Source organism: Chiloscyllium plagiosum, unplaced genomic scaffold, assembly GCF_037043375.1.
Source record: "Chiloscyllium plagiosum isolate Xiang-an unplaced genomic scaffold, Cpla_swu_hap1 HiC_scaffold_33, whole genome shotgun sequence".
Lineage (NCBI taxonomy): Eukaryota > Metazoa > Chordata > Chondrichthyes > Orectolobiformes > Hemiscylliidae > Chiloscyllium > Chiloscyllium plagiosum.
The window spans coordinates 6542993-6547680 of NW_028270171.1; positions in this window are offsets into that span (position 1 = coordinate 6542993).

A 4688-nucleotide genomic window follows, 5' to 3' on the forward strand; every position below is an offset into this window, starting at 1 on the left:
TGAAATAGTGATGGGATTTCATACACACAAACCTGAAAACTGCAGATTCTTGAAATCAGAAACAAAAACTGAAATGGTTGGAAAAAACTCAGCAGGTCTGTCAACATTTGTGGAGAGAAATCAGAGTTAACATTTTTGTTAACTTTCTTGTGTGATCTTTATGCTTCTGCCCAAGAGGGTGCTGTTAAACCCAGCTATTAAACATTAGCTGGGTAATGGAAATCCAGCCTCGCTGTTTCTGAGGTCATAAGTTACATATTTTATTAAAGGTAATATTTTCCAATGTACCAATCTGAGACCTAAGTTGACCCAACCAGCTTTCTGTACCTCGGAAATTACTATATTACAAATAAGTAGCCTAACTACAGGTAAAGGATTACAAGCTGTCGACATATAACTTGACGAGTTAAAGTCTGTGTCTAGCTTGTAGAATTAGCGTGCACAATAAAATTGGTGTTATGGATGGAAGGAAAGGCGAGAAGGCAGTTCACTGCTTTGCAGAGGATTTGCAGAGACTATCCTTTTTGGCTTGTTTGAACTTGCTGCTAATCGATTTCTGTTTTCCAGATACTTTCACTTGATTGCAGGAAACATTGAGCAACTGGTTTGCAATTAATGAAGTCTCTGACTTGTCAGTAGAAAATAACCACTTATAACAACTGATGAGGGGAAAATAAACTGGCTTTTTTTTTGAGGCTTTAGCCTTCCCTTAGATCCAAAGGCCTCTGCTTACCTTGCTCATAGCCACGAGCTGTTCAGTTACCTGGGGAGCCAATCTCTTAATTGTCAGGCAGAATGCCTTTGTCATCAACAGTAGGTTGTTATTCCACAAACCAATCAAACACTTGTTGCTGGCTTACTTACCTTGTTAGTCCACCCCCTGCTCCTACTCATCTACAGTCAACCTCGCCACCTACAGCTTGAACAAAATGGCACTGGAAACAGCACTTGTAATAAGTGCTGAGAGCTTGCTTTTAATAAGTCCAGCAAACTCTTCTGTAATCAATGCTTTACAACAGTTCTTTACCAATTATCAGTCCAGTCTTAAGTAAAACGTGAGGTCCTTAACAAAAGATGGGCCAGTGATTCACTGTCTCATCCAGAAGGTGACACAGTGCAGCAACTGCCTCTGTCCTGTCATAGCCTCTGAATAATGGGCAGGTTCAATCCATGATCGTGAGGTTTGAAGCTTTAATTTTGCTGTCTGCTGTCAGTCAGGGCTTGTCAGTAGATTATAACGTGGAGTGATAGTTACTTAGTTTGTGTAGATGCAGCAATCACTGCATTTTTTCATAGAAAAAAAAAATCACTGCTTTTGTCCCCTACCCCTCCCAACAGTCTATGATGGCCATTCTGCACTCTCTCTTTCTCTTTAAGTTAGAAGCAAGAGTCTGGCTTTTGTTGCAAGTGCCAATCTAGCTGTATAATCACTCATTCATTCGCCTGGTGTTTAGATGGGGCAGTGTCGACTGTGTTCCCCAGGGGATAGAACTTTTAGTTTGCAATGAATGTATGACTTTGCAATGATTTTTTTATAAAGTTTTAATTTTTAAAAACTGCCAGTGGCTAAATTTAAATGACGCTGTGCGGTGATGTTAAGGATGTGTACATTGAGCTTCCCATCATCCATCTCTGTTTTCATTTCAGCCTCTTAGCTTGCTCATGCAGCCTCAGGCAGGTTGCTGTTAGTCTCAGGGCACAGATGGATACACTCTTGCTCTCTCCACCCCAATCCCTCCAGCTTAGTAGTTCCTTCCAATTTGCTGTTAAATACAAATATTCAACAAGAGGATGCTACAGTGGGTAAAGGCAGTTGTACACACCTCTGGACCCTAGACATCTGCCTTCCTGACTCTGCACGGGGGCATGGAGGGTGAACTGAATACAAGCACAGTCAGGGACCACAGCTTAACCAAGCCTGAAGTGAGAAATTAAGAGTGTGTCTATATACCTCAGGTGCACATCATGCTGAATGTATATAATGTGCAGCATGCAGTTTCAGCTGACTTCTGAAAATTGGGCCCAGATCAGCCACTCTGACTGTGATCATTAAATATTCAAAGGTGCCTCCTACTCCCAAGTATTACAAACTCTAAAAGTTGAAGGTATCTTTGAACCCATGTACCTTCCCTTTCTTACAGCTTTGAGCCAGTTATCCAGTATCCTACAAGTCTAGGCTATCAGAAGTATTTGCTGTGTTTCGAGATTAGTCTAATCTGTTTTGTGGCCTGCTCTTGTACAAGAGTCTAATCCACACTGATCCGGGGAGCTGGATTACTTCACTTTTTAAAAAATTTTGTTATTAATAAAAGTTAGACCTTTTTGCAACTGTTTTCAGTCCCTGTTTGTGATTGAAGAAACGTTTCAGTTCCCAATAACCAGACCAAAAATTGGTAAGAACTGTAAACATTCTCTATATTTAAAAAAAAATGTTTGAGGAAAAAAACTTTTTAGTGGTATTAAAATCAGAGGTTGCTGCCTAATGAGGGTGGTGTGTGTGGTACTGATCAGGAGGAAATGGAATGGGGGAATAGGGGTTCATGAAGGAGATAAGCTCTCAGCTGGATTTGGGGGACCTGGAGAATAGGAGGAATAGGACTTAATGCCTTGCTCTACAGACCAATATAAATTTGTTGGGCTGAATGGCCTGATTTCATGCCACCAATTGCTTGGTAGTACAGAGCTTAAACATTACTGTCAAAGCAGTCGCAGGTGGGCTCCTAGCTTAAAAGGTCCATCATATGAGGTGAGCCACCATTCTGGGCTAACTAAAAGGGTGACCTGTAAGACATTTGTGTTACTGTAGCTATTTATGGTTTGCGTGAATATGACTAATGTCACTAGAGACTGGAAGGATCACACTAGGCAAAAGTGAGGACCGCAGATAATGGAGATTGGAGTCGAGAGTGTGGTGCTGGAAAAGCACAGCAGGTCAGGCAGCATCTGAGGAGCAGGAAAATCAACATTTCGGGCAAAATCCCTTCTTCAGGAATCATCAGCCTCTTTTCCTGATGAAGGGCTTTTGCCCCAAGCCTTGGTTTTCCTGCTCCTGGGATGCTGCCTGACCTGTGCTTTTCCAGGATAAGGTCTTACTCCCACAGGTTCCATCTTTTTTCTAATCCAGTCCCAGTGATGTTACCACAGGTGGCTGGTGCCTGACTACACTTGATGAAATATTAACCCTTTCAGATCCATAGTTTTTCATCTCCCTTTCATTACCACTGAAACATTTGAAAACCAATTTTCCACTTTTCCCTTTCTAAAGTTTTTTTTTTGTGTGTCTCAGTCCTAATAAAAATTGCTACCTTTGTGAGCCTTTTAGCAATAATTTAATATTAGTGTGCTGTAAGGACACTAATATCCTGTGCTTACTGATACTGCTGCCAATGGGAACTGCTTCTCTCTATTGATTCCATCTGAACTCTTGTAAATGGTGAATGTTGCTTTGATTAAGCACAGACTTATATTTATGAATTTCCACCAGTTCTAGTTTTTTTTTAATGAATTAAACCAACAAATTGCTCACATAATAAGAGAAGTAATAGCCTGATGGTATTCTCGCTGGAATGTGAAGTAAGAGACCCAAGTGATATTCTGGCCATCTGGGTTCCAATCCTGCCCCAGCCAATGGTGGGAACTTGAACTCAAACAAACAAATCTGGCATTTAGAGTCTCGTGATGACCATAAATCTGTTGTCAATTGTCAGGAAAAACCCATCTCGTTCACTGATGTCCTTAAGTGTCGATGGTATATTCAGGGCTGAGATAGAGAGGCAGGTTTTTAATGGTTATGAGGAAAAGGCAGGAAAGTGAAGTTGAGGAATATCAGATCAGCCATCGTCTCATTGACTGGTGGAGATTAGATGGGTTGAATGGCCTACTTCAGTTCCTATGTCTTACAGTTTAATGTTCTCGAAAGCGAGGCAGCTAGTTGGGATCCAGTTCTGTTTTATTTTCTCATTTCTTTATGCTAATCCTGTTCCATATTCTCTGGATGATTTTAAAAATGTGGGAATGAAGACTTTAATTCTTTCATCTTAAATCCTAAAGTTCAGGTCCTTTTCCAGCCCTTTCTTATCCTAGTATAAAAGTAGATACTGGCCACTCGGCTGTTTCCTTTCTTCCTGCTGGTGGAAATTGAATAAAGATTTGTGCACTTTGTGTCTTTCACTGTGTCTCACACCTGCACACACACAACATGGGTGCTGGGGAAAATATAAGCTCTACTGCAGTTAGATGGTAAAGAGGGGAAAATATATAAACAGGCGATTTAGAGTCTCCTCAGTTTAGGGCACTGACTCTGTGCTGCCTGGTGCCACAGTCAGGAAAAAAAAACTATATATAAAAGTAGATTCAATGACAGGCAGCATTTGGGGTTTCATCCTTCTAGCATCTCCTTTTTCATTTGAAATGAAGTACTCTTTGTTAGTCGTGTTTAGTTCCTTCCCATGCAGGTGGAAGCTGCCTTTTTAAGACTGAGCTAGTTCCAGGCAGACAGTTGGACAGGGACAGGAGCAAAATACTGCTTGGATGCTGAAACTCTTAAATGCAGCAATTGCTCTAGAAACTCAGCAGATCTGGGCAGCATCTGTGGAGAGAGAAACCGAGTTAATATTTCACATTTAGTTTAATTTTTTTTTCGACTGGTGTAACGTTTGAGCAAGAGCACTGACGAGCCTCTAAGAAAG